A 23,439-nucleotide genomic window follows, 5' to 3' on the forward strand; every position below is an offset into this window, starting at 1 on the left:
CCAACGGGTGCGTGAAAAAACGTTTTCCACGACTGAAAATTTGGATCGTTATCCCTGCCCGCGTCCGCGATGCCTACGCAACTGCGCTTGAGTGGCTTGAGAGCAGGTGTAATTACAGTTGCGCGGCCATTCGCTCTCGATGATTAATTTCCGATTGTTTCCACCAGTTTCTTTGCCCGAGGCTTGCGCGGTGTTGATAAGAACCCGAAGGGTATAAGCTGTGTGTATTGTGGCTTAAGCCGAAGCCCGTTACCGCCGCTTGTAGAGGCAGAAGTTTGCCAAGGACTTGATACTCGACGTTTCTACTTGCTCAGCCGATACTCACACACACAAATAAGGAGCGAAAGAGAGAGAGAGAGAGAGAGAGAGATCCGCATTACCTGTGCAACGCAAACTTACTACTTCGAATTTCACCCGCAACCAGCAACGATTCGAGTGTCTTCTTCTCCGAGGTTCGGCGTCTCGGGACAGGACGTAGCTCGGTGTACAGCGTAAAAGGATTAAATTGAATTCCGTGGTGTCATTAACCCCCCTTCCATCCCCAGACCTCAATTTCCGTCCATTCGCTAACGCCTCGCTCAGCGTTGGCTGCCGAAGATCTTGCCCTACATTATTCATCGTGTTTCCTCCGACGATCCCGGAATTCCACGCCGTTAAGCTACCCCAAAAAATTTCACCTTGTCATGCAGTTACCAGTTTTGCTTATAGCCGACGGATTGTCTTATTCTTTCCTTGTATAATTCCCCCCGAGAATGCGATATTGTCCTTCGCGATTTTCGAGTTTAAAAAAAAATTTTACCTTATTTTGCCGTATCCTTATTTTTATTAACATTTTCTAACTGAATCAGAAGTGGGATTCTTTTCGTTCGGGAGAATAAAGGGAGAGCAGAAAAAAAAATCAACCGTCAACTCAATTCCGGGACCCGACTGTTAAATTAAATGGGAGAAGAGTTGACCTCGCGTTTCAGCCCACACCAACAACTAACAATAAATGTTAATATCCTGTAAATTCTGCATTTGCAAACCTGAAGCAGCGGAAACAGAGGTGACCTAGGTGCAAGTTGAAAGTGTTTCGCGTGTGAAAATTCCCAAGCTTTTTCGTTGCAGCCCATGCTTGAAACGTGGGTAAAATTATTCCAATTACGAGCGCTGCAGAAGGAAACTCGAGTTTTTAATTACATCATCATTCGAATTTTTAATTATATCCGATTCTTGGTATCACGGACTCGTGAAACGAATTCGTTAGATGGTCTGAGATAGTTACACCTCATGTCACAACTGCCATTAAGTTTCAAAGAGACGTTAATAAACGCGACCTAAAACGATGTGTGTAGTTTAAAAAAATATAACTCACCTACAGAATTAACAGTGCACGGTACATAAATTTCAACGAAATCGTATCGCGGATGTAAGGATACGCCAGCTGACATCTCGATTCTGAAGCCTTGGCGAGTTCTCTCGTCGAAGTCGAAAGCGGCTCCCGGTGTCTGAATCGGTCTGATCAAATTCATCAATTCGAAGCCGGCTTGCACGAACGAGGCATTGCATAAGTAATCGAGCTATCTGTTATGTGCCGTTCAAGAAACGTCGGGAAGTCGGGAATAAAATATTCGCTACATATATACATATTTATATATATATTTGTATATTATATATATATATTCGCGATTATTATCATTATCGCCGTTATTTTTCCGACGTATCCAAAAGTTCCCTACCAATCCGTCAGAGTACCGAGTAATTATTATTCCCCGTAACATTTCCGAACCAAGATTATAGAACGCGTATTAATTACTCCTGAGGCGAACTCGCGGTCCGTCCGCACACATCTCTAATGCATATCCTGGGCTAGGCCATTGCCATCGAGATTAGCGTGCAGATATTTCCGCCTCGATCGCGTGTTAAGTCGAGGCCATATTACTGACCTGCTGCAACTTCAACTCTTAATACTTTTCGGCACGCGAACTGTATAATCAGCCTTACTGATTTCTCGATCTTCGCCAACTTGTTGCACTCTGTTGCATTTTCGCGCCATCGCAATAAGCACCGTATTTTTCCTATCTCTGTACCGAAATTTTACACCGCAAAGTCAAAATCCACTTCACCTGATATTTGAAAAATTACAAACCGTAATTACTGGCGACCAGTATTGCCAATCGCAAAATACCGTGCGTCCCTCGACTAGTGAGAAAAGCATGAGCTGCAATAGCCTCGAGATACGTAAAAGTATGTTTTACTAACAATAAGTGGCGACTGGCCGCAGGTGCTGGTTCGGTCCGGAGCATAGCGAAGGACAAAAGTCTCCTCGACGAAGCTGCTCGGGCTTCTCCTAAGTGGTGGAATTGGACAATTTCCTGTCTCTCCGTATTCTCGTAGCACGCGAGCACGCAGCCGGACCGAGGTGGTAAAAAACTAACGAACAACGGAAAGGTCGATCCGAAATGAAGGCGAAAAATTTGGTACTTTCGAGCCTCGTCGCCGCGAGCAATACGGCCACTCGCTCGATACACGCTGCAAGGAGTTCAAAGGATTCCTTCAAAGCGCTTCGATAATTAGTCATTAGCGGTACGCCCGCGTCGCGTGATCCTCGTTCCACCGGCGTTACTTTCGCGTGTATATAATCCATACGTTATGCTCAGGTACCTAACCTACATGGGCCGGCCTGATACCGTGTACGGCCTATGTACATATGTACCAAAGCAGAGGGCACGGGCGCTCGCTGTCTACGCGTGTAAATAATGTATCGTAGCGTGAAAAGTTGATGCGTTGACACCAAACGTCGGTGGTATACCCGCGCCATTTTCAATTAACATTTAAACATACTTCGAGAGGCTGATGCCCCGCGTCGTGTCGTTTAGATAGAAATATGTATGTTTGCATAAACGCGTATGCGGCGCGATATTGCGCCGGGAATATTACGACCCCCTGCATACATCCAGTTACATCGTCCGTGGTGAACATCGACGCTCGTTACCTCCGATCGATCCCTCATCGTTCGCGTTTTGATTGTTACCTAGCAGTTGCCGAAGGTAGTGCGGCCGAACAGGGAAATCAAGTTAACGATTCTGGACTAACAATCTGGAACCGTATTTCACCGTATTACGAAATTACGAGCCGGTCATGATTTCTACAACGAGTCTTTGGTTTCAAAAATAGCTGTTCCTCGATTCTATTGTGGGATTTACGCGAATCGAGTTCGGTCGCACGTCTCCTCGAACCTTTGATTCGTCATTTTCTTGTTTGAAGATTTATTTGAACGGATTATTCGTGCCACGGAGCTTATATGTATAAAAGGCGAACCATCGACATTGGCTGTTTGGCTTTATTTACAGCCAGAAGAAAAGAGAAAGATCAATTTCTCACAATGTCCACCAAAATAGTGCTGGTGACGTTAATGTCAGGTTCACGGTGTCCGTTTGTTATTTTTTGTATAACTTGATCACGGTATTCCCCCCTCCTCCGACCTCCCTTGCATTCCTCTTAAATTTGAAAAACCCGACATTGGCAACTACAGCACCTCCAGTGTAGAAAGATCTTTCTGCAAATTTTCCACCGTTTCTTCCACATTAGGATCGTTCTCCTTTTATACAGGCTCCACGATTAATCCCTAATCGCGATTTTATGCATCGATATTTTTTGTTAGTGGGTATGGAAATCACGTTGGGGTGATGGTCTCCTTACGGGAAAATATTGACACGTTGTTAGTGAGAAATAATGAAAGATCGAATGCAAAATAACAGTTTAATAATCAGCTAAGCCAGCTCTGTATAATCCTTCAAGACGAATTTTCGTGTACAAACTTTACGTGACAAGAGTTTGGATTGGAAACTTCGAAAGAAGGTTTTACGCTGTTTCACACCTCGAGTGCCATAATTATACTACTAATTTAACTGCAGTACAAAGTAATCAATTATTGGTATTCTACTCTGCGTTCAGAAACGTACAAGTATGTATACGTATACGTATAGATTCGTACCTAGCTCGCGTCGGGTCGAGATTTTTCTCTTTTTTTTTCCCTCGCAGTGCTTTTTTTTTACTCTTTTTTTTTTCCCTAATACTCAGCTAATAAATAAGCCCTGCTTTCCGAAGCAATAATTCTTGAGGGGCGTAACAGACGGGAACGGACGCGTGCGGACAAGGAGGACAGGCTCCTTGAATTATGGGAATAATTCTTGAGTGAAAAACTGGGTTGGGAAATAATCATTGGTATATATATGGTTATAGTAATACTATAGTCGGTGTGTACGGAACTGATGCGAGTCGAAGCTGCACGGATATATTTGAAAAAAGCGAGTATAAATTATACCCATATTTTTTTGACGTGAGCAAAAATAGTTTTAGAGAAAATAACAGCAAGAGGTACGAGTACGGAAGACTATCGATGATGTTGATGCAGATTTTCTTCGACTCCTCAACGGATTCAGATAATGATTCCAAAGAACTTTACCCAGCAGTTCGGATACCGAATCAGGTACACGGGTTTTAACGACTCTCTGCGGTGAATCCACCCCTTTTCGTCTTGGTATAAATACTTTCAGCTTTCGAGTTCCTCTCGGACGTATTTCCGGTCCCCCAAAGCGGCGGGGGGGGGGGGGGGGGGGGGGGGTCCACTCGATTTGATTTTCTGTCCCTGAAATAATAGCGAAGCGTCGAGTATCCCTCGCGACTAGTTTCTTCCCTTTTCGTCCCGTTGGAAACGCGTTCCTGAGAGTCTTGCGAGTAAAAAACAACCTCTTCAAATCAAAGTTCCAGTTCTTTGTGAGCGAGGGACGAAAGTATAGATACGTATTTCCCCTTCGATCTCCGCATACGTCGCATCTTCCCATGGTCTGTCACTCTCCTATTTCAAGTTCGTTTAAAGACCTGCTGGAAGAGGCGCAGACCCTGATAAACTTTGATGAAACGGTTTTACGATATCATCGTCGAACCAACCGCCCCGCGGTGCTGTCACTGATTACACTCTCGATCCTTCAGATCGTACGTGCACGGTGCAGGATACAGTATCTACGCCTCAGGGCCCCGTCTCTTTCTCGTCCACTCTTCAAATCCCCCCGGGAAGTCGCAACTACACGATGCGACAACTTACGAGACGTGCCTTGACGTCTATCTAGCATTCCATCGGTTTTCAGATTTGTCTAAAGCGTAGAAACCCTCTTTTTATCGTTCTCATCATCGCTAATCCTTCACGTTTTTCAGGATACGTGGACGCGACGAAGAGAGTGATAATGATTGATAAACGATGAAATTTATATTTCAAGGAAAAGACGAAAGGTCGAATGGGATGATAACAGGGGCGAGAAGCTTAATGAATTCGAATCTTCTCGTTCCAGAAGAATCGATGAGAAAGATATTTCCGATCAGTGGGTGTATTTCGAGTATAAAACTGGGGGTTTGGTAATCGTATATACATATATGTTCTAGCTGCTCGGTATAGAGGGACTGTGCATGATAGATGAGAAAATCTAACAGTTTGTTGTTAACCCAATAGGAGAAAAAAAAAGTGAGACAAACTTCCCGGAGAGGATTTATGAGAGTTTTGAGCTCGCGGATCCATACATCACTTCTACGCCCGGAGAGCAAGGATACGATTGGTCGACCAAAGGTCCTGCACCACTCCGTATACACCGATATGTGCACGTAGAATCGCGGAGTTTTTACAGGTGTGGATCTCGGCGCGACAGCCGCTCGGACAAATATTCGAAACGAAATTTACCTACGGATTTATTTACGAAACGAATATATCACCCGAGGCCACGGCGCAATCCTACCGATTAGAAATTCTGGTCGATTTGAGATTTCCAGATTTTCGTTTCCCCCTTATTTTTCATTGCGGAAAAACCGGGGTAGAGAAAAAGAGATGCGAAAACGAGGGAAACAAAAAATGACCAACTCGAAAGCCCGGGATGTTCGCGAAAAGTGTGCAGGAATAGCGGCGTGGCTGACGTATAGCTTTTTTGTTTTTGCATTTAGGAATTTCTTTTGGTGAAATTCGGTTCAAAGCCCTTTGGGGCAAAGCCATCGGGCTACCATCGTTGGCTGAATGATTGATTACCTCGGCGCTAAGTAATTACGGTTAAAATGCACCGTCGAAAGATCCCAGGGCTTATCTGATGTCAATGATATACTCGCTGCCTACGTTCTACTCACCGCTTGCTTTAATGGTTATATTATAGGTATAATATATGTGCGGTAGTCTCATTTATTTCATTGATAACGTCTGTATAATCTCCTCTCTCTTATCTCTCTCCCTCTCTCTCTCTCACTCTCTCTCTCTCTCACCCACTTTCCATCACACCCTCTTTGTCTCTTTGAATTCGTTCAGCAATTTTCTCTACCGTTTACGTCTGGCTATTGTCTCTTCTTAATGGATTTTTAGTTACTTCATTCCAGCAATGACGAAAATATACCAAGTCTCATTTCGATCTTTACGTAACATACACGTACCGTCGAAGAAATTAATCACTACTTTTATTTATCGTTCCAAGTCACTGCGCATCTCGGCTTCAATTTTTTTACCATTCCATTTACGAGGCTGCTAATTTGTTTTTATTCTCGTCAAATATTATACAACATTTTTATTACACAAAATCATCAAGATATGAAGTTGAATAAAAACTGTATATATTTTCGAGTTTAGAAATTTTTACCCCTGGATTTTCACAAGTACACTTATATTATTTCACTGTAAATTATTGTGTAATTCCTCTCTAGAGTGACGTATATTTGTTCACTGCATTTTAGAACTCTACGGGGATGAAAATAGAATAGAGTAAAAAAAAATAAAAAATTGTGTCAAGTTAGAGAAATTAATTTTTTTTTTTTTTCTCTTCAAACCGCCAGTTTTTACACGAAAAACGTTTTTAATTTAGTCCGAGTGGGTAGATAAAGTCCTCCGTAACCCGACGGAGAATAGGCGGGGGTTGAAGAGGAAAAGGAGGAGGAGGTGCCGGGAATTCCGCGGGTCGAGTAGGGAATAGGCCGGAGGTTTTTTTGATTAATTAAGTAATTGCTTGATGTATCGTTCGAGGCACGGCTCGGTGAAAAACACATTACGAGGTACGAGGCAGGTACGCGAAGGGTGGGAAAAAAATTGACAGATCTTTTTGTATCCCGGGTTTAACTAAGGATTGAATTATAATGGGTGCCGGGTGATTAATTGCACTGAATTTTTCCGATAATCCAAGCGCTTTGCTTCCCTCCACGAGTAAGGCTGCAGGAAGGAAGAAGAAAAATATTGAAACACGACGGCATGCCGATAACTATAATTACGAGTATCGGAACAGCAATTACACGATGCACAAAATTTTGTCCACAGCGTTATATCTTTCGTATGCAAAACAGTGGAACAAGTATTTTCGCGGTGGGAACGGTGAATATGGATATACCTATTTATCCTCACGAAGCAAGTTTTGAAATTTATGAGGCAGACACCCACTTCGTCGGGGACGCCGCGACGTCGCGACGACGACCGGGTCGAAATCTCTTGACGAAAACTAATTTTTACCTATATAATAGAAGAAAAAGAGGCCCCGACAAGCGTTCGGGGTCGGTATGAATTTTGCAAACCTGCATTCGTTCGTAATTTATTTTTCCAACCGACGGGGCAGACTCAAGCGTAAATTGTGTCAATTGAAGAGAGCTATCCCGGTTAACGGATACCGACAGACAGACGTCTGATACATAATACATGCATGTACCCATACATACGGTCACGTAACGCGGTAAGGGCACCAGCCTGAGGTGAACTTTTACCGCGCGTGCAAACATTTCGTCCGATGCATAAATTTTCTAGTTTCTAACTCAACGCCCGCAATCTTTTCGATGCACTTTTCAAACTTTTCGAAAAGTCTAAGCTGAAGCTTTGGTGCAGCGCGTTTTTTCGCTCAGTCGGCGTGAATGATGCCGGAGCATGTATACCAGGGATATACGTATATGTACGTTCTTAATTCGATGTACGACACATATCTCACCGCGGCCTGTCACACCTGGAGTAGGAAAACTTTCCTGTTAAATATGAAAGCAAAGAGGAGTTTGAAACTCGGCAAGCATCCGCAACTACCGGCCGATCCGCCCCCGCCCCTGTTCCATTCTTCCCATATTTTTCCAATCTTTTCAACTTCCGGTAGTGCCCTGCAGGGATGCATGCCTCGACCGCGTCAGACAGATGCAATCTACACCTTGAGACCTTGATTTTAATCCGTAAAAAAAAAGGTTCCTAATGATATTACGAGGCCAAAAATTGCTCGTGTCGTTTAACGCAGAGCTCATATTTTTTGCTAATATCTTGCGGAGACGACACTCGCGTAGTTAATTTACTTTTTTTGCCGACTCACGGTACAGAGCTAGAGTCTGATGAAAATATTAAAAATTCAACCCAATCCGAGCGCAACGACTTGTCCGCGGTGCTTCTGCTTCAGCCCGCTCTTCCATGCAAGATCGAACTTTTAATTGTCCTTGTTTAAGCGTGGAATTTCAAAGCGGCTCTGATAACTACGCAGGGGAGCGAAAATTGAGCCGGAAACATTTTGCTTCCGAGTTTTGAGATTGTTGGAAAAATTTAATAAACGTGTGAATGTTATATTCTGTACTTATGTATACCCATTATACGTATATTGTATATATACGTATATATTATGTATGCATGTATTATATCACCGTTGTCACTTTAAAAAAGCTGCCCCGATCTTCATATTCAACCCCCGCCCTACCCTGTGCGACTCTGCAGCGTCGTGTCATTTTTAAAGCAGGTTATTATATAATAAGCTACGCTTGAATATAAATAGCAGCAAATAAGCCGAGACTCGCGCGCGTGCCATAGTCATTTTTCCATGGAAGATTCGCAGGATTAATTTAATCACTTTTTCACCAGCTAATGAACTACTTAATTAAAAACAAAAGGCGTTCAAGAAACGAGTCAAAAAAAAAAACACGGCAACGCGATAGAAAAATGAGAACGAAAGAAAGATGCTGCATTCAGCAGAGTGGCTGGAATTACGCTCGCGCTCTGCAGCCTTACAGGTACCAACCATCATCCCCCGCAAGTATCCGCATAAAACACCGAGTTTTTCTCGTCTTGGCCGAATTTGATGCCGCGAGGATAAGTGAAATATGTATAAAATTAAAAAGAATTAAGAAATGCGAAGAAGCAAAGAAAGTATAGGAGGACAAAAAATTGTTTGGCAACTTTCCCCTTCTTCCCGAAAAAGTTATTCTTGTACACAAAATACGGCAAATGACGCGGAAATGCGAAGGGATGATGCGAAATCGCGGTTGGTAAATTTCAGCCCCATCCGGTTGCCCGGCAAAAAGGGTGGCGATGGTGGATTCTGGGAAAAAGGTGAAGGGTCGGGGTTTGAAGAATTTCTTACTTTCGTTGTTTCGCAACGGCGAAAGTATCCTTCGCCTTGCGTAATTAACAAAATAATTAAGCAAACTCTGCACAATTGCCGGAGGTTCGCCCCTTTTGCGGGCCAGAAATCCCCTTGATTACAACCGTCGTCGGTGGGTATAACCATGAAGGCCCTTGCCGCTTCGCAGTTTATATACATATACATCGTACATACCTATTAAGAGGTAAATCTACGGGGACGAACACTTCGGAGTCGAACTGTTTATCCAAAACTTTACCAAAACTTTTTCAACCCTTAGATTCATCGAGAACGATGCCAAAGACATAATAATACATCTGTCCGTACAGGTGTTATGAATACGCGACAAATTCTGAGTAAAAGTAGTCGAACCGAGGAGAATCGACGTTACAAGCGTCTTGTGCGCCTGCAATTCGGGCAACCGAACTCGCACGCGTGATGTTGCACCTCGTAACGTCGGTGCATTTTTCACCTCTGTTTTTTAATCACGTGGTTACCTTATTTTTTTTTTTTTTTTTGTCTCTTTTTTTAGCATTTTTCGATAATCATCTCTCCGTACCCTATAGTTGAATACACCGTTGAATATTTTATCGCAGCGCACAGAATGCGTAATTGTTTATTAAAATAACTAAATTTTCCAATAGACCGGTAGCTGTTAATTTGTGCAACAAAAAACGCGCAGGAAATTACGTAGAGTGTTATACATATATACTGCATTGTGTGTACTTTAGGCAAAAGGAACGCCATGAAATCCGCATCGATGAAACCTTTATTATAGCGACTGTATTCATATCGTTTCAATTGCAACTACTATTGCACGCGCGCAGTATTTTAGTGCACTACTGTGTTTGGGTTGAGATAATGATACAAAGTACAACGGTTGAGTTAGAGATGTTAACTATAGAACTATGAGCAGCGATAAATATATTTCATTTCAGGTTTTTGGCTCGCCCCGATTTCCAGTCAATTTTAAACCCAACCTCCATTCAGAAGAAGCTACGCGTAGCAAAGTTTCAATTACATATAAGGTGTACAGTAATTTTTGATCGCAACGCTGGCTGCTAGGTCAGTATTGTAAATACACACCGGCAAAGATTTTATTCAATTTTCTTTTCATTTCCTGCAATTGTTTCTCTCTTCAACTTCTTTTTACTCAACCGGTTGTTCGAGCGAAACTATTTCCAAGATTTTTACCCAGTCATTGCGAGTCTCGATTTTAATTTATTGCTCCGTTTCGTTGTTGCTTCGCATCGTTTTCCAGGAGACAACGCAAACAAGTGACATAAATTGTAGAAGGATCCTTTTACGCATTATGAACAAAAGCTTTATAGTCGACTTAACCAGATACCCATAAAAATTTCAAAAACCAATCAATTTCAGTCACATTGTGACAATGAAAAATAAATTTTCTGTGTAAAGTTCGAGGTTTAAATTTTCATTTTATTTGTCGCGAGAATATTTAATTTTTACACCAGTACCCAATAACGTTGAATAATTCAAACGGTTGATAAAATAAATACACCTTGCACGTGAAAACAGAGAAGGAAATAATGAAAATAGAAACAGGAATAAGCGGAGTAAATTTTATACTCCAAAAATTACGCACTGACAACGCGTGTGTAAAATACATTCGGACTGGTCGACATGGATCTATTTCCGCACAGCGATTCTGCAACGTTTGAATTATGCGCCTACTTGGGTGAAGATAAATGCGATAAATGGGAATGAAAAGTAAATAGGATTCCTGGACCTCGGTACTCGACAACTTACGTATACCTACCTATTATATGGGCATAAAGAACGGAACCAATTTGAGAATTACAGCGAGAGGAAATCATGCCGGATGAACGGATCGCGAGCTGCAGCGACTTGAGAATTTCTCATTTGGCTTCTATTGAAAAAGGTTGCTGGCTGCCCGGCCGCTTGTGTCTGTAAAGAAGGGCCTTGATGCAATAATTGAATCCACCTTTCCCCGCTTGTCCAACCGAGTTCCGCAACCTCGCCGCCGCCTCATTCGCCATTTTGCCATTTCAAGATCTACAATTTTCCTCATCTATTCCCTAACACAGCCGGAATAAAGGTCCGCGCGTTCTGCACCCGCCGATCCTATAGGAATAATAACCTAACCTTTTCCTCTCTTTCCTGAGCAATTTTTAACCTTGGTCGTTATTATACGAAAGCTCAGCCACCCGTGACCGTAGAGTATTTGCGAAGCTTATTGCTTCCGGTTGACTAGATTATTCGATTGATCGAAAGAATCGAATGAATCGTTGCAATTGAAAATAAGGACCCGTGCGCATTGGCTGAAATTTGAATAATACCTTTTCAAATGTAACTTGGCCGAGAATAAAATATTTTACAAATCCCAAACCGATCTTTGTCAAATGGTGTATAATACGGAATCTATCTTTATCACTCTGTCGAGTTTGACACCTAGATTTCAAGTGTCAGAAAAGCTGAAACACCCTGCAGCGATAGCGTTAATCGCGATGATTCTTTTTGTATCCCTGCTCTCCGATAGTTGATTTTTATCATCACCCTGTGGCGCGAGAAGTGTAAAAACGAGAAGAGAGGCGAATGCTATACCTGGCACGTCCGCACCCTTGAAAATCAAGCATCCATACACACACGACCGTGACTGCAGTACTACTTGAGACAAAAGAGCATTCCTATCACCCACAGCTCTCTCTTCCGCCCTAATCCTTTCTCTCTCATCCTCTCTCTCTCTCTCTTTCACCCTTTTTCAGCTACGACCTCTCCATTCTCCCCGACGATAATTACAAACTCACCGATTATTGGGCTGACGGTGCAGTCCGTGGACCACGCGGCACTCAGGGATGCTGGGGCTTTCCTGAGGGTTCCGGGAGCTTCGTGCAAGGCCTGAGGGACTCGAGGGGTAGGAATAGATTAGAGCTAGTTACGAATTGAATAATTATAGGCCGACGCGTACCTACTCGAACTTTGGCGTGGGGAAATTAAAGGGCCGAACGCCATGCCGGGGACTCTCCGTCTTCGAGGGTCGCCCTGCGCGTGGCTACGTATTTTTTCGACTCCAGTTTTTTTGTTTTTTTTTTGTTTTTTTTTTCCTCGTTAATTTGTCTATTTTTTGTTTCTGTTTTATCTAGCTGCGGCTGAATCTCCATGCAAAGATGACCGATCGCGGCTGGTGGAGCGAAAATTCAACAAGGCATAGCCTAACGCTTCGGCGTCACGCGTACTTCTTCCGGTTGCGTGTCGTGACTGTCCCTCGTTTCGTCATTTTATTAATTACGCCAAGTACTCGGGTGCGCCAGCCTTATGGCTCGTGTTCTCTCCAGTTAAGGGTAGCGATGACTTATTGTTATAACTGATGAAAGCCTGCGTGAACTTTCCTCGTCCTCCTCCTCGTTCTTTGCATTGCAAATACCCGTACGCGGCACAAAGAGTGTCATCGCTCATGCTTTCTTTACTATCCCTTAGAGTATAGCCTAAATGAATTCAGAGCTGAGTGAATGCGAATACTATAAAAAAAAAAAACGTGCATTTATTTGTCAAAGAGGGATTTGTATACTTGGCGAATTGTTTCACGTAACCGCGTCTGTGTGTAAATAGTGGAAGGATGAACGATGCTTTAAGTTTTAACCTATGATAAACGAGGTTGAAACAATCGAATTAAATTTCACAGACGCTGATTGTTACTCGTCATTCTGACCGTTAATTGTTTAAGAACTTTGTTGGCAGTAGTTGAGGAGGGTTTGCAAACAGCGTCATGTATGATGCCAAATTTTAGTTCGTACCGGGGTATGAATATCGGCAAGAACATTTGCTTTTACATCTTTATTGCCTTTGTTTTTGACAAATTACACAACTTGTGAAGGAAAGTTGTGATTACTAGGGACTGATTGTTAGTCTGTGATATGCTTGCACGTGCCAAGTACCGCGTTGTTAATATACCTATACCTAATACGTGAGGCTTTCCGTCGGTTGATATCAAACTTTTGTAGAAGACACGACCGACGGTATAATATGTCTTAACTCAAGAGATGAAAAGAAAATAAGACATAAAACGAAAAGTAATATTTTTAGTCTCTTGAATTTTTACGGTCCTTTGAAATGGAATTTAATGTTATTAACGTAGATTCCTTCGACGGACGAACGACGATCACGCAGAAGTATGTAAGCGTATTTGGGATTGTTTTTTATAAGGGTGAAAAAAAAACACGTCTCTTGAATCCCGGTTGCGGTTTCACAATTACGATATATCGTTGTGAAATATTATCATTTTTTTAATTTGTTTTTTTTATCGCTTAAAACTTATTTGTCCAGATGAAGAAGTAAGCTCGTTGACCGACTCGTTGCACGTATCAACACCCACGCAGTTACCGTATAGGTACATGTGATTATATACGCTTTATCCGTTTCCCTCACGTCGCTTCTTCGCACCTTTCCTCGAAGGTCCCTCCTTTTCATCCCTCCTATAACCAACCTTCCCGACCCTTTTACTCATCGTCGGTAAAAATGTCAAACGACGCGCCGCGAGGGCTCAACTTCGAGTGTCCCACTTTTCCTTTTCTTTATGCTTCTACCGCGATTCGCAACGCGTCTGATGATTGTCTAACAATAAGTACGGGTATCAAGTAAAAGCGTACGGCCTGTTCACCCTTACAGCGAAAAAGAAGAATCGATACGTTCGAAAATGATTCGAGACAGATTCGAGTATCGTCTTGACATCGGTTCGGAATAGAATAATATTGCGTTTATGTATGGTTCGTTCGTCGAGAAACGAGAGGTGGATTGTGGGATCGGACTCGACGGTGTTTCCGTCGCTAAGAAAAATAGCAAGATAACCGGAAGGTGTACGAACGGTGTACGAGGTAAGGGGCCTGGGGCACCAGACGCTACGTTGTATGAGATGCGCATCTTTATTCGAAGCGCACGTGAGATTACCACATGGCGAAGCTACGTTGGGGGGATCTGCTTCGTATACCCCCGTACGTTTTATACCCTAGACCCAGATAAACGTCGAGTGGAATATTCAGTCTGTATTCTCGGATAATATATGTACCTCCGTACGAGTGTTTACACTTAAAGAAATTATTGTTTTATGTGAAACAACTGCAGCGCTACCGTCGTTCGACGCAACAGCTGCGGCTGCATCGTATTTTAAACCGGCAGGTCTCGGGTATTTTAAAGAAACCGGATCTCAGAGGAGGAATAATAAAAATATAAATTTTCAAATTTTCACTAAACATCGCGTCTGCAGTCCGAAGCTTGCGAAACCTTGTTATCGATTACTACTTCTATTTTTTTTCTTTCTTCTATACACAGTGAAATTTGTTCATCGCCTCGAAACACAGAAATAACACGGGCTTTGGTAAAGTTTCGTGTTTATTTATTTTTATTTTTTGTCTCCTTATTCTTTCCTCCTTTCAATTTTTAACAAATTTTCTTGTCGATTGTTTGCTAGTGCAATTGTTTTCTTTCCATAAAATACTTGTGTCTATACACATCCACACTCATATCCATCTACTGCAGATATCGCCTCGTTGAAAGCAAGGTATGTACCGGCAGAAAAATTGAAAATATGTCTTATCGATTCCGGTTATCATTTCTATTTTCACACGGTATTGTCGATGATTTTTTTCCTTCAATGATCGATTATACAGTAGCGGCAATAACGATAAGGTGGCAAGGAAATCTCTGAATCGATTTCGGAAAAAGGGAATAATCAAAAAAAAAAAAAACATCAGACAAAGAGTAGAAGGGAAGGAAGAAGGGGATCATTCGAAACGCGATGTGCAGTAAAAATGGGCAATCACTCAGGCTGGTTAACAGCTATCTCGATCACTTGGTCGTCTTTCTGATTTCAAGACTCAAATCGAAGTTGATAGCAGTATAAGATGAAGAGCTGATCATTGCCCTATGCCGTCGCTGCCAGTGCAGCGTTTTGTCTATAGATATCAACTCTTTACTTTACGACTCGTCTTTACGACGAACAAGAGAACTGTAGGTAAGCGAACACGAGACGGGATAACACAGGCATGATCGGCATCTCTCACAGGGTGTCTCGCAAGAATTAGGTCGTAAAAATGACTACCCCTTTTATTCGGTTCTCCCCCGCCCCCGCCCTTATTTTTCTATCTCTTCTTTTTCCCCTCGCTTTGCCCTCTCGACGTATATTCACACCCTCCCGTTTTCCCCCGTCCTCTCCATTTGTTGCGATCGTGTATTTCCTCTCCCTCTGTCCCTCTCTTCCCTGCACGAGCACCTAATATCAATCAATTTTCGCCGAGCCAATTCGTAAATAACGAATTCAGCTAATAAGGTAGAATATTCGCAAAAATTTTTCGATACATGCAATTTTTATTTTTTATCCAACTCATTTTTAATAATAACGATAACGAAATAACAACATAATGAAATAGAATCGAATGAATTTTCAAGGAGCCTTCGTCGCGTTTGGCGAATAAAATAATTTTTCTTCTTTATTCCCTCAAACCTTATTAAGTCCCAGCAATAACCGAGAGCGAAAACTCTTACCAATGAAGCAATGATTCCCAGGGTGCTGATGAAAAATGAAAGAAAAGGGAACGAATGAAAAGAGTTTGCACCTTCGGTTTCTAAACTCAATTAAACGACTTTCAGACGCTGGCAAATACGACTCGGAGTTGAGACTATTGCAGTCTCTTCTGCACGTAACGCATCAGGCATGTACGTGGAGAAATGGAGTGCAAAAAGCAAGAAAAAAGAAAACAATTTTTAGCAAGGAATGACAAAATTCAGACAAGTGTAAGTAGTGGAAAATAAATCAGCGAAATTTTAACTTCGTCCCTTCCGAGCAACGACTATACTAAAAAACACTTCATAAAGCAGTCACTCTGCAATTTCAATTTGCAATTTGCAAAGCAGATATGAGACATAACATAAAACTGGAAAGTATTGTCGAAAAAGAGAAAAGAATAAGGGTTGCAACGAACTCACCCAAACCCTACCGTACATCCATACACGCATACATTTATTTACCATACGAAAATTAATGTTTGGTCGTATTTATCCGTCAAGCGATTCCACATTTCGCTTTTATACGACCAATTTTGTCCTGCTCGCTGAAACGATAGAAATCGCATTTCTATAATAATATTCCGTGCTGATTTACAGCCGAAGAAGGCCTCGCGAAAACAACTACATTTGTTCAACGTTGCTTGTATATAAGCTGGTATATATATATATATATAGTTGCAGTCCAACGGCGACCTAATCTTTTACCCATCCCTTACGCATCACGGCTTATACGGAGAAAAAATTCAACTCGAGAGTTTTCAACGTGGGTGAAAATAGCCGTGAAAATGCCAGGCAAACACTATTCGGATCGATCAATTTTCCGTTAAAATTCCATTCGGTCTTTTCTTTCTCGTTTTATCTCGCCAAGGCGAAATAATTAGGAAAACTTTTCTAATAAGCTTCGTTCAAGTGAAAGATACACACGGCCCTCAACCTCTTTTATTCGGCCCTAAATGTGCCTATTTCATTCTGTTGTTCCGAGAACCGGCTGACGTGAAGTGGAGTCAAGTTGATAATTACGATGTAATTACGATTCGTTTTAATCTCCGCACGTTCCCCGCTGTGTAAATAGGCGCCCCCACCCCCTAACGACCATCCGGCTTAGTCTCGACGTCTATATATACCCTATACCCAACTTACTTTCGTTCGCACATTGCAGCTTGAATTCCGTTTCGACTTAAATACGTGCCCGAACGATCCTCTCGGCTTCGAGTATCAAGCCACGCCGATACCCACCACCAACCCATTGTTTTCTTTTATCGACCTCATTCCTTTTCCGCTCTTCTTCAACCACGTCACCTTTAACTCGTTCGGCGTTCACTCTTCTTTTCCAAATCGATTTTCGACTCTTTGAACCGGCGTGTAGGAAACAAAAAATAGCAAAAAAATAAAAAAAAAATATATAGATACGGACGAACGTAACCGAAAAGAGATGTTCGGGACGTTTTGCGAATTTTAAATCTGATCGTACGCCTAGGCTTGCCGAAATGACCGTTCGATAGTTTCGTATTTTTCTTTTTTCTTTCTTCTTCGAATACTCATTTTTTGCCACCATTCCGTCCCAACATTATTAATGAAATTCTAGGAACCGATATCCTTCCTCCGGGAAACGAAGTAATTCGCGCTAGAATCTATACCGGTTAGCTCCGAATGGGATTGCTTTCCTGTCGTTGACAATTCTATTAACGGAGTGTTACCTATGTCCGTGCGGTAAAACGAACCCAATCTACACCCGAGTACTGCGAGTAAGCTGACACTAGGCAGAAGAGCCGAATGCTATATATATAATGTATATATGTATAAATACACCTGTGTACACGCTTGCTCAGAAACAACTATAATAATATACGAGCAAATGGAATTGAACCCTTTTATGAACCCAAGTATTACGAACAATCATTTTTACCTTCAAAGTAACTCTGTAATACTTGATAACCACTTCATTCCTACACATTAAGTTCATTTTAATTATTGAATTAAATAAAGGCATCACCCGGAGTCTGTTGGATTTAATTTATTTTGAAAATTCAACATTCAACAACTCCTTCGCTTGTTCACCGTCTAAATCAAACTTCTATACCCGTCGACTGATCACCTTCGTAAGTTTCACGAAACACTTAAATACTTCCGAGAAATTTGATCAAATTTTTATTGCCCCGTTGTACAAGAGTCAAAATTTAATCGCGAATTCGTCCAATTACTCAATCCACTCTATTCCACGTTTCTCAACGAAATCCTGTCACCGAGTTTGCGGTCGTCCAAGTTCGCTCCTCTACAGGCGAAGTTGGTGTCTATCCTGTTCGCGAAAGGTTTCAAACGAAGCAGCGAAGCACCAGACGCGACCGGAGGTTAATTCGGATATTGAATTTTTGACCGGTAAGCGGGAAGCGGTTGATCCTGACTACGGTGTATCTTCTTCTCGTGCAAACCGTCGGCCCTGTTAACTCACTTCGTCAACTCTCTCGCGGGTATCTGGCTGGTGTTTAACTCCGTACAGTTTATAACCGAGAATTTGCGATACCAAGAGAGCACCGACTGCGAGAGAACTTTCCCAACTAGGGACTGCAGGCTTCGTTCGCCCGAGTTTACGGGGTTGCGTTGAAACCCACAAATTATAAGTTGAACACTAGGTAATCCAAGAGTTGGTCCTGTAACGCGGCAAGCGATACGCGCAGGATGAAAAACGATCCTTTCGATTATCGCACCTTCGTCCACCTCGATACGCGTTTCTCTCTCTTTCGGATCATCGTACTCGTCTTTTCTCACACCCCTCCGTTGACCGGGCATATGCTTCACCAGACGACGTAAATATTTGATCGGATATCGTATCGCGCGGGAACATATATATATATATATATAACACATGTATAAATATATATATATATATATATACATACACTCGATCGACCAGCTACCATATAAATATTAAATCTGACACGTCTTTGTCGTATATTTGCACCCCCGACTCCGATCATGTTTGTCCTCGAGAATCGGGGCCGTCGACATCCCCCGCACACTTCCGTTTGCAAATGTTTGACGTTAAAGAAGTCGTGGATATCGGTAAAGAGTGCAGGAAACCGAGTCCGAGAATTGGCTGGCTAATCGCGTTTGATCGCAAGGCGCGGGATAACGGGGAAACTAGCAAGGATTGATTTTCGACGAAGTACGTAGAGTGCGGAAATATTTGAAACGCTATGGGGAATCAATTATATCGAGAAGTTGCAAAAGACTCACCCTCGAGCGGAGAACTAGAGTAGGCCTCGAGGCAATTTCCTCCCTCTGCGTCTATCTCGAGCTCCTGTAACAAAGAACCGGGGTTAGATTAGCTCGACATCGAGACAGTCTCTACTCCGTCTTCTTCGCGAGTAGGAGAGAAGAAAAAGATTACTTAATCTCAACGCTCTAAGGCTAGGATTTACCTGTCCGACAAGGCGAAAGCGCTTACAGAGAAAACAGGATTTGGATTTAGATTCGGATTAGAGTGATACATTTTTGGCCTACGGCCGCGGGTCTCTTGGCGGAGATTTGGATGTGAAAGGATTTGAACGAGGCGAAAATAACATATAAACGGTCGTTCCTCTTCGGGGGCAAAAAGCGAAACGTCAATACGTAGTAAACTTGTGCAAATTTATCTTCACGCGTCGCACGGTAAAGTTGGATTTCAATATGATAAACGAACGGCAGTCGCGATGCACTGATTGGAACGGATTACAGAACGAAATGTGCGAAAGCAGAGAAGCGTAAAGACGATGCAGCTGCCAGACGTACGCGAAATATCGGAGATTATTTGAACTCAGTTTCTCAAGGAGATTGCTCCGACAGATGAAAACCGCAAAGTTGTGCGAACGGGCGCAAATATCGTTTTAAAAATAATCGTGCATAAGCGGAACGGATATGGGGGTGTAATGTCCGTATCTGCAGGCGATCGCGTCGAACGCCTCCTGCATCTCTCCCGAAAACTGCGCAATTTCGACACTTTATCCTCTCGCAAAATGCTGAAAAATCCTCGAGAGTAATATATTATCAACGTAATCTGTAACTGATTTTTGTATGTATAATGTATACGTATAGACGGATTCGGGCGAAAAAACTAGGAGGCGAGGATTTTCCGGTGGCAGTGAGTCGGCTGTGATTCGTGAGAATTGGACACCCTCTATCGGGTATATCTACATATGTATGTATCGCGTGTATCAGGATACGTAAATATGTAGATGCAAACAGCCGAGGCAAGGGGTGCAGGTAGAATTCTCGTCGGGATACGAATATTCGCTATTCAAATTTTTTAAACTTCCAAACGTGTTCGAGGCTCTCGCTGGACCGTTAACACCGTTGTTGGGTGAAAACAAAAAATTAGAACAAAACAAAAAAAAAAAAAAAATATGGAATAAAAATCCCAAAGATAGGTAGGAACGAGTGGGAGAAAAAGAATAACAATAATAATAATAATAATAATAGTAATCGCAATAACAGAAAAACTGTCACTGTGCGGATCGGCGAAAATTTGTGCATACAGGTAGAAGTATTTGGCGAGGTATAAAATTCAGAGAGATTCGTAAAAATCGTTACGGAAAATTGTACGAAACATCGAAGGATGAGGAAAATAGAATGAAAAAGAAATTTCGAATCACCTTCGTATAATTTCTACGAGATATATGAAGAGCGGCAAAGAAAAAACGTAAACGAAAAAAAAAAAAAAAAAAAAAAATGGGAGATCTTTGCGAGTGGGATAATTGAGAACTTTGCAAGCCTGTTCGCGAGAGAAAGTGTAATGGGTGCGTATAAATATACCTATGTAGGTATATGTGTATCTGTACGTGAATACAGTATATAACTGGAGTAAAGACACACAGTCCTCCGTTTTCAGCCTTTTAATTTCACCGTTTATATGCATCAAATTAACTAACTGTAACTGGATTTTCACCGCAGGATGAAAAGGGTAAAGCTGCACTGTTGGTCAACCGGCTTAAAATTTCGGGGTGTCTAATAAAGGCCCGCGCCCGTGGTTTATTCAAAGGGATGAATTTGCATCAAGCGTTTCGTCCGTGTTCAAAAAAGAATAAAAAGAAGAGCCGAATATAACCGAGTAGATATAAATTATAACCAAGGAAAAAATATTCATTTTCCCGTGGCGAAAATTTAGCGTTTGGCGTTTAGAAAAATTATCAAAGATATTCTCACCGCGCACTGTCTTGCAAAAAAAAAAAAAAAAAAAAAAGAAATGAAATATAAAAACGTCTACACGTTGCTGCGCTGTTAGAAAGGATGCAGCGTTGAATGTAAGGCGTAATAAATATTGTATATAAAAATCCGCATCACTTTGACGTCAATTTTAATGGACGGTGTAGAATTTCACACCAAACGCAGCGAACTTTCATTGACGCCGCGCAATTTTTCTAACTACTCCAGCGGACGTTATACCGACTTCGACGATTTCTTCGTGGGTAAGCACTTCCGTCGCTGCTGCATTGTAAAAGAGAGAAACTCTTAGTGACAACGTCGGTGTTTTCAAGGGTCGTTAACTCGTTGTACCTTCTTTTGTGTCATCGTGACGCGAAGCGACACACGGTTCAATCAATATCGTTCCCCCCTCGCCCCGCGACACACGTTGCCGATCATTACGTGTCGCGAAATGTCGACCCAGTTCGCGTCATGAGATTGCAGATCGTCGCGCGCTCGATCCAATCTTTTCTTGTCGTATTTTTCAAACGATCGACGCCAGGCTGTCCACCGGGAACTGCTAGTCGCACAATGGGATCATCTGTACTTTAAATTTTTTTCATCAATTCGATTCTCAGGGTTTTCACGGTGAAAGACATTAGGTGAAAAAAATTAGGATTGAATTTTCTATGCCATTCTCTCATTCCTGGATGAGTGAATTTAATGAGAAACGAGTAAAGAACAGGAAAAGATAAATACGATAAAAAGTGGCGAATAGCTCGGCGTTTCTATTCGTCTGCTTTGCGGGTTGCGGTTAGATCCTTATCCGCCGTGTAAGTACATAAAAGAGGGTTGAAGCGAGAAGGAGCGTGAAGGGAGAAAGAGAGAAGAGGCGGAAAATTGCGTTTGCTTCATTTTCCGTGTCATTTCGCGCGATTTTCCAACCTTCCATCACGCCAACTTATCGTTATTTTTCTTTAAGCTCAACGTCGGCAAGCCGAACGGTTAAAGAGCCGCGGTGAGGTGAAACGGAACGCGTGCTTCTGAGTGAAATTAAAAAATTAGTGAAATGGCGCGTTTTGGGAAAATGCGGGCTTGTAGAAGGCACGGTGGAAACGAAACGAATTTCAAGGAAATTCAATGTTGGGTATAAGTGGAATTCAGGCCGGACGCCGCGGAGTCTCTTGATCGATGCAGATTATCACCGGCTTCAACTTCGTTAATGTTTCGCCAGTTTTTACCACGCGATTTCGTGAAATTGTGTGAGTGATACTGCGTGCTGCCGAGAGTGTCGCACACAACCAAGCGCCCGGCTACCACCCTCTTCCTCTCTTCTATTAAACTTCGAGCCATGCTCGTCTCTGACGGAGGGAGAGAAACGCTTTTGAGCCTTTGCTGCTGCAGTTTCAACTAAGAGAAACTGAAACGCTTTACAGCCGAGTTTACCGATTAATTATTTATAGATTTCGCTTGGCCGCTCGCTTTGGGGGAATACCGTCTGCCCTCTGTCGTTGTAAAAGTACCTACTGTGTTACGCGGAGGCAGCAGGTTACTTCTAGTTTCAAAGTATCCCCCCCACCTTTCTTTCCTGAACGCTCGTACTGATCTAATATTAAAAAATTCTACTACAGAAAAATCCCGCCAACTCGCGATCATCTACCTATCTGTCCGATACACCTTCCAACGATTCCACGATTCAACGATTCGAGTTTCCACTCGGGAATTTATTTGTTTATTTTTTATTTCAACTGCAGAAGCTTTGCCGTAAGTTACGTCCATTGCATCCAATATTTCGCTCTATTTCACTCCTTCCGAAACTCTTTATACGACTGTATCTTTCACCTTGTTAAGTGAGTTTAACGAAGGCAGCGATTAATAACAATCAATGACATAGGCAGTGAAGCTGTATGTACAAGAATGCCGAAGCAGTGGAGGCAAGAATTATACTTGAGGGGTAACGCCACTCTAGGATTTTGGTAAATTCGATGTTTTTTTTTTTTTTGGTTAGAATATATATTATGGTCTTACGGTGAAGGAAACCCTGAAAGAGAGAAATGCTCCAATTTCGAGAAACTGAAAATTTCAAGGATTGTGCTTGTAAAACTTTAAAGTCATTTTACCTGAAGATTACTTTAAAACCGTTGCATGGATCGATTTGAAATTTTGACAGTAGCTTCACAATTAGACCTTCTATGGGAGTACGTAGCTGTTTTTCCTTTTTTTATACAATGTGAACCTCTTTTTTTATAAACAATTTACTGCTTATTTTTTGGCCAAAAATCGATTTATTTTTTCAAAACTGCTCCAATTCTACAAAATTTTATTTAAAAGAATCCCCACGTAATCGCGTAGGCAAACAGCGTACAAATTATAC

General features: G+C 42.1%; 1 protein-coding gene across 2 annotated transcripts in view; it reads right to left on the minus strand.

Moving 5' to 3' along the window:
- The window catches only part of LOC124298734 (leucine-rich repeats and immunoglobulin-like domains protein 1), a 305,656-nt gene that overhangs the window by 139,484 nt on the left and 142,733 nt on the right, over positions 1 to 23,439 (minus strand). For both annotated transcript variants that reach the window (XM_046751149.1, XM_046751148.1), the window contains exon 4: positions 19,143 to 19,206. The gene's annotated coding sequence lies outside the window, so the exon portion shown is untranslated. The remainder of the gene's footprint in view (positions 1 to 19,142; positions 19,207 to 23,439) is intronic.

The sequence above is a fragment of the Neodiprion virginianus genome, chromosome 2 (genome assembly GCF_021901495.1).
Source record: "Neodiprion virginianus isolate iyNeoVirg1 chromosome 2, iyNeoVirg1.1, whole genome shotgun sequence".
NCBI lineage: Eukaryota > Metazoa > Arthropoda > Insecta > Hymenoptera > Diprionidae > Neodiprion > Neodiprion virginianus.